The 9,134-nt window shown below is 51.4% G+C and overlaps 1 long non-coding RNA gene across 1 annotated transcript; it reads left to right on the top strand.

Annotated features, from left to right (window-relative positions):
* Positions 1-423: 423 nt before the first annotated feature.
* On the top strand, positions 424-2,432 carry LOC126580944 (uncharacterized). The gene is made up of 3 exons (XR_007609126.1): positions 424-986; positions 1,049-1,176; positions 1,270-2,432. It is a non-coding gene; the product is annotated as an uncharacterized LOC126580944 (long non-coding RNA).
* Positions 2,433-9,134: the final 6,702 nt, after the last annotated feature.

Raw genomic sequence — 9,134 nt, 5'->3', positions numbered from 1 at the left:
GTGTGGCCTCGAGCGGATGCTGGGGATCGTAATGGGATGCTTTAAGGGGCTTCGCGTTCGCCTCATTGCGCCCACTAACCTCAAACAATCCATGGAGGGCAAACAGACCGGAACCGGGGAGGGAGGTGTAAACGGCCGTTTCACACAGACCCACTCGTCAGGTGTGCGCGATGTTTTGACAATTTGGCGACGTCACCGTGCCTAGGCAATACTGTTGCTCGAGTGAAGTAGTGCAGAGCGGCGGCCGATGCTGGTGCCGGCGATTTTAACTGATTAAATCCGTCTCACGGTTCCGGAGTGTACACCTGCGATCTTGTCGAATCCACGCGAGTCGCGAGTTGAATCGCGCTGAGGTCAACGAAAGGCGAAAACCCTAGCCTAGCTATAACTGCGTAGAGGAAGGGCGGGGGGCGCGGCAGACTAATTTGAATATTCCGGAACACCCTGCACCCAGGAAGGTTCGATCCAGAAGACAATGGGAAGGAGTTGCCGAGCAAATTAGCTTATCATTCCGGCTTCTTCATACACCACCGCCGCCGGTTCCCGTTTTTGGCGAGCACGAAGAAGGAAGAACGCCATTATCCACCGATCGACCAAACTAGTGTGTGTGCGAGCGTACCAATTTGATGTTTGCTTTGCGTTTTGCCACTTGAACTGGCGCGCCAAGAGGTAAGATTGACACTTTGGAGCGCAAACACAAAACGCTCGCAGGGCCCGGGCCGGTGCTTAACCTTACTTTTCGCGACAGAGCGCACCGACTGTGCGACAGTTACTTCAGGCTGATCAAGCTTCGTTTGGTGGCGAGCGGTCCAATTAATTTGTGGAGCAACCGGCTTCCGTGCCTCACTGTGTGTGGGCTGACGTCGTCCCGCAGGTCGTGGTGATAGTTGGTGAAGTGTTTGGCAAACAGGTCCCTAAACCAGTCCCCACAACTAAGTCAGTCTCTCTCTCTCTCTATCTCGTTGTGTGTGCCTCTTTGCGGTGTTGTAAGTGTGGCTCCGGTGTGTTGTTTGAAATTGTTTGACAAACACAATTTGTTCCTGTTTAGGCCGCGAACTCGGGGAGTGGGAGTTTTGGGCACGTGGTTGAAGTTTGAAGCGCGTTTGAAGCGCGTTTGACGATCCACACGCTGCTTGCCGTTGTACTGCCACAAGTGGGCCTTCGTTCCAGTTCCAGGTAACATCGCTTCCATCGATTTCGACTGAAGAGAGTCACCTTACTCACGCCACCCAAAAATGGCTACTACTGCTCCTGACCCTTTCCTTACAGCTGACGTCCACTCTTCTGGCGCATCGGTCCACGGATTGGCACGGGATGGAATCGGATTTAGCGCTAAACACTGCCCCCCTCTACCCCCCTCCACAGAGGCACCTGGCGACGAGGCATTTGGCACTAAGCCAAAAAGGCGCTTAGCCATCGTCTCCTGCATCTCCTGCTTCTCGATTCCCCGTCGAGCCCATAATTAGGATCTGAGCGAGGGCGCGGATACGGAGTGGACCACAGCCACCCACCCACCCACGCGATTCGATGCTCATTTCGATTCCAGCTCACGAACTAGCTTAGCTTTGTGCCGGTGACAGTACGCGCCGGTGTGCGTCGGAACGTCGAAACAAGTCTCATTAAGCCGCATCAAATCAGTCTTAACACGCCCCTGTCCGTCCGTCTCCGCGCCACTCACATATCGCCATTCCGTCGTTGCGTCGACGTTTGCCGGTAATAGGCGGCGAGTTTCACCGACTGTTCGGTCCGTTTTGCTACCGACCGTGAGTGAGTGAGCGTGAGAGAGAGAGAGAGAAAAAGTGGAGGGCGGCGCTTTATGAAGATTAATGAAATTTCTCACCCGAGCCGACAGTGCAATTTCGGCTTCGACATTTGCAAAATGGGAAAACCATCGCGTGTCAGTCATCGATGTCATTAGCAGCAGTGGTAACGGCGGTGGTGGTGGGGATGGCCCGCACCAGCAGCAGCACGCAAACATGCACAGCATGCCCGTACACCGCAAGATGCGGTGAGCCGCACATCGCAGCACCAAGCGCAAATGCGATGCGATGCGATGAGATGAGAGTGAAGGTGGCCGAAGGAAACGAACGAGAAGGAGAGTAACGGGGAGTAGTAAGGATAAAAATCTGTCACCACCAACAACCCCTGGACGGTAAGCGAGGGGAGCGCGGCGGGCAGCAGAATGAAACTTGAATGCCCATTTCGTCGTCGTCGTTGTCGTCGTCGGAGCAGCAGCAGCAGCATTCCTTAATTTATCATTGATTGAACGGGCACGGATCAGCAGCCGGTGAGGGAATGGGAGAGGACAACTTACTTCTGCTACTTCGACGTCAGCCCAACCACCTCCACCTCGGGAATCTCCTGGACCCTCTCCGGAATAAAAGCAACCACCAGGTAGTGCACCTCGTGCTACAGAGTGCGTGCAGGTGAAAGTTAAAGAGAGTAGATCAATCTTTAAACGGCACTAAATGGAGCTCCAGCGGCCGTTTTCGCCATCGAAGCACATCCAAAAATGGCGGCTGTGTCCGTCACTTGCACTGTTGGTTTTAGAAAAGGTAAAAGAAGGTAGGTGGAGGTGGGATGCAATGGTAGTGGGTCGAGTGACAGCAAACAAGAGCAAGAGGACGAATCTTCCAGTATGACGGGGCTCTGGGAGTAACCCGAATGAATACTGAAGAAGCGCTTCTGGCCAAGCCACAAAGTTTTATTTAATTGACACACATCACCACACACACACACACACATACACAGACAGTGTGGTCAAGTGTGGTGTCATAAGAGACGCTTGATTGGTGCGTGACCCTCGGGATCTCCTCGGGGACGACTCCTCATGCAGGAGCCCAGACGGCCATTCGGATCGGCGACAGTTGCGGCGCTGGGCGAGATGGAGGTCGCCATTCTCGGACCACACCATATTGGATTTGGAACTTTTGGAAAGTCACCAAAGCACCACCTCCTCACCAGGACAACAGGCCCCTTGCTGTTCTCAGGCGAAGGAATTTTCCTTCCTTTTGCTCTCTCTCTCTCTCTCTCTCTCTCTCTCCTGTCCCTCCCTGCCTCTCGGGAATTCCCGTTGACCGGAGGAGTGCGGTTCCGGAGTGACGTCCGAATCCACAGCACCAGCGCGCCAGGTTAAGTTCGGTCAATGTACTTCCCTCTGCCTAGCCCGAGTGCGGGAAAGGAAATTATGAAAAACATCTTCCAGTAACCCCACATGAACGCACTCTTCCTCCTTCCTTGCCGCTATCCCTATCTAGGTGGGAGTGCCAGGTGCCACGGGTGGCCCAGGAAAAGAATAAAAGAAAAGAAGCTGGAGGAGCGAATAAGAGGCGAGCGGAACGAGGGTCGACGGAGCGACGGAGTAATTCGATCGGTAACACCCCGACAGCCGGAGCAATCGGAGCTCATTTGACTGTATTCTCCAGTGCGGGACGCGAGTACGAAAGAAACGCAACGAATGAGCCAGGGAATAAGGAATAAGGATTTCTCCCAAGGGTCCCGGGAGAACCCGGTACTGGAGGTCGGCCGGCCGGCCTTTTGGAACGATGGGCGATGTGACAGACGCACTAAAAAAAAAAAAAAAAAAAAAAAAAAAAGAGGGAGGACTGAAGATGGCGGCGGGCGGGTAATGGAGGAATTATCGATAATATCTCATTTAAATGCAAACGATGTTTTGATGATTTCAATTTACACAGAGAGAACACGGCATGGCGTGGTGCGCTGGTGCTGGGAGTCCGCAGATCCGCAGCGCAGATCCAGCTACCGGCACCAGGGTTTGGCCAGCCAGCCAGCCAGCACCGTGCACATCCTTTCGCCGTAAGCGTAATTGGAACAAATGCCTCCACATCCGACGCAGACACCACACTGATTGCACACCGTAATCAGGCTATCAGGTTCCTTTGGAGGACTTCTTTAGCGCACTGTCTCTCTCTCTCTCGCTCACGCTCTGTCTTTTTCTGTATCTGTCTCTTTATGTTACCATTTTTACTGCCCCTTTTATGATTGTTTGTAAATGCAACTCTCCACGGACCATCGCGCAACTCACGATGGCACGGGAACTGAATGGCTGCTAATCAGCTTCCCTCGATACCTGCGACGAGAGGGGCAGCAGCATTGGTGAGAAATTAGGTCGGGTATTGTGTGGTGTACCGTACTGTATTGAGGGAAGTAGGCGCTTCCCGGGCCCCCGGGGGGCTTCACCGCAATCCCAGGAGCAAACCACGACCGCCGTAGTCGGCCACAGAGCACATCCCCATCCTATAGCACAAAGAGTTCGCTGCTGCTAACACACACATACACCAGAGACCAGTGAGAGACTTAAAGAGCTTGGAGTTGGATCACCTTGGATCCGCGTGCTGCCAGCCAGACCTCGTGGATCCGATCGATCGGCCTGCTGACCTTGCAACAGCAACAGAGCAGGAGTTGTTTTAACTTTCCAACCATCTAACCGGCGGCACCGCCCTTCCCTGCCCCGACCCGGCACTACGGGGTCCTACAAAAAGGGAAAAGTTCATTAACCCACCCACCACCCCTCCCTCTCCACCACGCTGCGTCCCTAAACACTCAGGCGGTAGGTCGGTCGGTCGGTCGATCGGTTGCGGGACATCCAGACGACGGCAGAAGGGAGTGTTTTGTGCCTTTGCAGGGCACAGGTGGCAGTGCGGCGCGCGGTCGGTGGAATCGTGCGGAAGTTCTCAAAGTAGTTAAGCAGAGCGGCGCAGAACCGCAGACACCGTCCTCGTGTCTCATCACAAACAATGCTCTCGCTCTCACTAAACCGATCTCTTTCTCTTTTTCTCTCTCTCTCTCTCTCTCTCTCTCTCTCTCTCTCTCTCCACCTATTTCTATCCGACAGGACCTCGCGAAAACAATAACACTTCGCTTAACGCGCGACACCCCTGCAGCCACTGCTGCGGTGAGGGGTGGAAATCTTCGCGACACTTACACCCTTGCCATGTGTAAACGGGAACTCGTGCCGCCCGTATCAAAACACGGGCACAGAACCCCGCTGTCACCATATGTCTATAAATCGCAAAATAGTAGTTTTACTTTTGTTTTGTTATTCGTTTAATTATTTGAACGCTTTAGGGTGATTCTACACGAGCGAAGGAATTTGCTTGCGATCGCAACGAAAGCTCCAATCGTAATTTTTCCTTATTCAACACTATAACAATTTTCATTCATTGCGCATGGGAAGTTCGGAATCTTCCGTAGAGGCCCATTATCACAGATGATCACATCGGGGGTCCTTTTCCCAGGATTTCTCTTCTTTCTACACCCCACCAAATACCAATGTGTTACGAAAACTCATAACTCGACAAGTTTTTAAGCAAATTTCTCTAAAATTCACACAATTGTTGGTGATTGCTTTAGATACCACGTGACAAAATTTGGTGCTTGCCGTACAAGGGGGAGGAGGGACACCATACACCCTGTATCCTTAAAATCCCTTCTAGGGCAATATGGGTGTCATTTCCAGTGTTTTTGGGGTCTCTAAATTGATTGGTGGCTAGAAAAATGATAAGAAAAACCAATGAAAAGAAACTACCCGTATGAAATCGGGCAAATCAACTAGTTGCGAATAAAATGGCATGTTGCGTTCTTGCGATTCGCCGATATTGTTGATTTTCTGTCTCCATTACAAAAAAACTTCGGCCAAATCGCGAATCGTTTCACTGAAACACAGTGGAAAATGTGTTTCAAAACATTTTAGAAGTAGTGAGTGTGAGAAACGAGGAAAATGTTAGAAGACATCAAGCGACCATCAAGCGAAAATGTTAGAAAACATCAACTTGCAGGCCTTATTGGGCAAAACGATTACTAATGATCGTTAAAAAAGCAACAATTAGACAATTTTGACCGAGTCTTGTGAAAAAAAAATCAACCAAAATATGACCAAAAATTTTTTTCATTTTTGACAAAATTGACCTATTTTGCTCGTCGAAAATGCTCGGGCCACTGCGCGCAATATCCACCGAAGTAACCATTTGGTAACCATTACCACTTGCGGCTAACTCACCAGGCATGACCATATCAGATGAACATTCATTTGCTTCGTTAGGACAGCTAATGGCCGAGCAGCGCTTCCTTGTTTAGGAAAAAATGCAAAACTGAATGGGTTTTGAAAAAAATGGTACAAATTGGCGTTTTTTGGCGTCCACATCGCAAGCACACTTTTTCCCAGCCCGCGTAGAAACGGTCTCTTACGGTCACGGTTGTTTGATAAATGCATTGCTAAATTGTTGCAATCCCTCAAGGCCTCTAACGTTCGATTGCATGTTTCGCCAAACGAAGGACGCTCGAATGGTGTTTTGTGTCACCGCACGTGTGTGTATGTGCCAACTCTTTTCTCCAAAACTTTATCCCCGGCACCACACTTCGGCAACAGCACAGCGTTCGCACTGTTGACGCCGATGTTGACAGTGTCACTGATCTTTTTCTACGTCACGGAACAGCTGACACGCAACGGTGTGGTGTGTGAATTCGCTCTCCAGTAGACGAGGGTTGTATAGTCTGGCGGTGGGGGGGGGGGGGTTGTTGCCCGCGAGATCCGCGATATTAAGGTCGCGTTTAATCCACGGAACGGATCGGATCGGCGCTCACCAGGTATGTGTGTTTTGCCGGAAGAGTTGTTGCCAGCATTCCGCACCTCTTCCACGGCACCACATTCAGGGGAAGGGGCAAGATTGCGAGATTGCTCTTTTGATTCCATTTTAATATCCGCTAGGCTTCTGTACTTGTATGCGCTCCGTTGCTGTGCGTTGCACAAGCCGAGAAAGAGAGAGAGAGAGAGAGAGAGAGAGAGAGAGAGAGAGAGAGAGAGAAAGAGAGAGGCAGAGAATCAATCTGGAGAAGCCACTGCAGCCGCCACCCATACATACCCTAGGGAAGTTGGCGGTGGTGATGAAGGTGTTTTTTTTTTGTTTTGTGTTTGCAAGTGGAATGAAATTAAAAATCGTTCATCCCCTTCTCCATTCTTCCCTCTCGCTCTCCTTGTTCTCCTCCTACACTCAATCTCCCTTATCGTCCTTTCTCTCTCCACCCCTTTCTTCTCTCGCTCGCCCTACGTTTCCTTTCACCTCAAGGGTATACGCGTTTATTTATGAGTCCGACTGAAATACTTCCCCAGTGAAGCACCCTTCACTTCCGTTATCGTGGTTACTACTGCTGCTGCTATCCCGGCGATTCATTCCGCGAATTCCGTGGGATATGTAAGTGTGTGTCTGTGTGTGTCTGTGTGTGTGCGCGCGCGAGGGGATGAAAAAGAGAAATGATGGGATAAATGGTAGCCTCTTGAAGGCAATCATTGAACTTCCCAACAACAACAAAAAAAAACGAAGGACTAAATGAGAAAAAAAATACCGATGGCTGCCAGCTCCGCGTAATACGCAACACAGCCGAACGAGAAGACGCGTCGCCGAAAAGGAAGAAACAAAAATGGTGGACGAAGAACCACATCTGGCCAGGCCGCAATAGAGGGTGAGTGACAGGGAGGAAGGGTAAGGGGGTCCGTGATCTCAAGTGACTTCCCCTATCTCGCCTTTTATCGCGCCAAAAATTCATTTCCCGAGCAGCCGGTTGCTGCTTGCCGGGCTTTGATTATTATGATTGTTATTAGTGGAACCAATGGCGAGCGGCGATTGAAGTTCTTCTTCATCATCTTCATCGTTTTTTTTTCATCGTCTTCTTCTTCTGGGCATGTCCTTGTGCAGCCATCGTGGATGGCTACATTCCGTCCCTCTTCTAAATACCCTTTTTCTCTGTAACCTGTCTGGTCCACTAGCAGAAACCCGACTGCAGCATCCGTGAGAAATGAGGAACTCGAATCCAGCCGTCAAGTTCGTAGTCACAAGCTCAAGACAAAAGCCATCACTCCCCCGGCCGGACAACATGGGGCACAACAAAAAGAAAAAAAGGACGGCGCCACCCTCTAACTCCATATGTGGAAAAAAAAAATAACAAATTTGAACCAAAATTGATTAAAGTCCGAACGGATTTGCGTAGCCCCCCAAAAAAAAGAAACCTAACTCCTACCGCACCCTGCCCCTCTAGTACGCTCTCCCGTACCGGCTCCCGGGGAGGCGTTTCTGTTTTTCTTCGAGGTGAGGTTCTTTTTTCTCCCCAAAAGCGCCCGCTTCAGAGACATCTTCATGGGGGAGGCAGCGCAGCACGGTATGTCATGGAGTTGGAGGAGGAGTGAAACAGCTGGGAGCCATACACGTCATGTCCAGCCGGTATCCCACCCTCACCTTCACCCCCTGCCGCCCCCGATCCAAGGGTTGATTTCCGCCCCGTTTGATACCGGGATGCCCGGTTGTGTCTGCCGGCGACCCATTCTTTAGTGAATCGCCGATCGTAAGGTACGGAACGGGGCGCGGAACGGAACTGGCTCCCGAAAGGATTGTGCAGATTGTGCGGGCCCGGACCTCCGGACGTACACGCTGGGCTGTGGCCGTCACCAATCACTATCGTCCTCATTTGTCATTTCCGATCCGAAGGATCACGACAGCGCGCAGCAACAAGGGCTTTTCCGTTCGGTGGCGGAATCAAAAGATACCAGCTGGCCGACTCCTGGTCCATCTCCACCCTTCCCACACACACACACGCGCGCACCCCTTTGTTCCGCTTCAAAGCGTCCACGGGGGCCAGCCAAGAAGATGCAGATGTGGTCGGCCGGATCGGTGGCCAGCAATCCGGCAAATACCTCCCCAAGGAGAAGCGCAGCACCCGCCCCCGGGGGGGTGCAACAGGGTGCCCTGATGGGGTGGGGAGGGGTAGAGGATGGTGGGTGAAATGGTCACACAGCCAGCAAATCATTCGTCGCTTTTGCGGCTGATGTGGCATTCGGGAAATATTGTAATTTATTACTCGACAAATAGGCTGGAGACTGGAGGTTGCGTCAAAAATTGAAATCCTTCCAAAAGTCCCTTTCCACGTGGCACGAAGAAGACAGTAGCGAGTAGAGGAGAGGGGGGGGGGGGGGAGGGGGGAAAGGGTAGCTGGTCGGCGGGCATAGGATAAAAGGGTGGCCAGCAGATATGAATATTTATTACCACCACATGCCCACCAGATGTGTGTGTGTGTATGTGTTTGTGTGTCATATCTGTCCGATCAATGATAACGGAGGAAATCTC

The sequence above is a fragment of the Anopheles aquasalis genome, chromosome X, assembly GCF_943734665.1.
Source record: "Anopheles aquasalis chromosome X, idAnoAquaMG_Q_19, whole genome shotgun sequence".
In the NCBI taxonomy this organism is placed as follows: domain Eukaryota; kingdom Metazoa; phylum Arthropoda; class Insecta; order Diptera; family Culicidae; genus Anopheles; species Anopheles aquasalis.
Note: the sequence above shows the minus strand (reverse complement) of the source record. Positions and strands in the feature narration are given on the sequence as shown.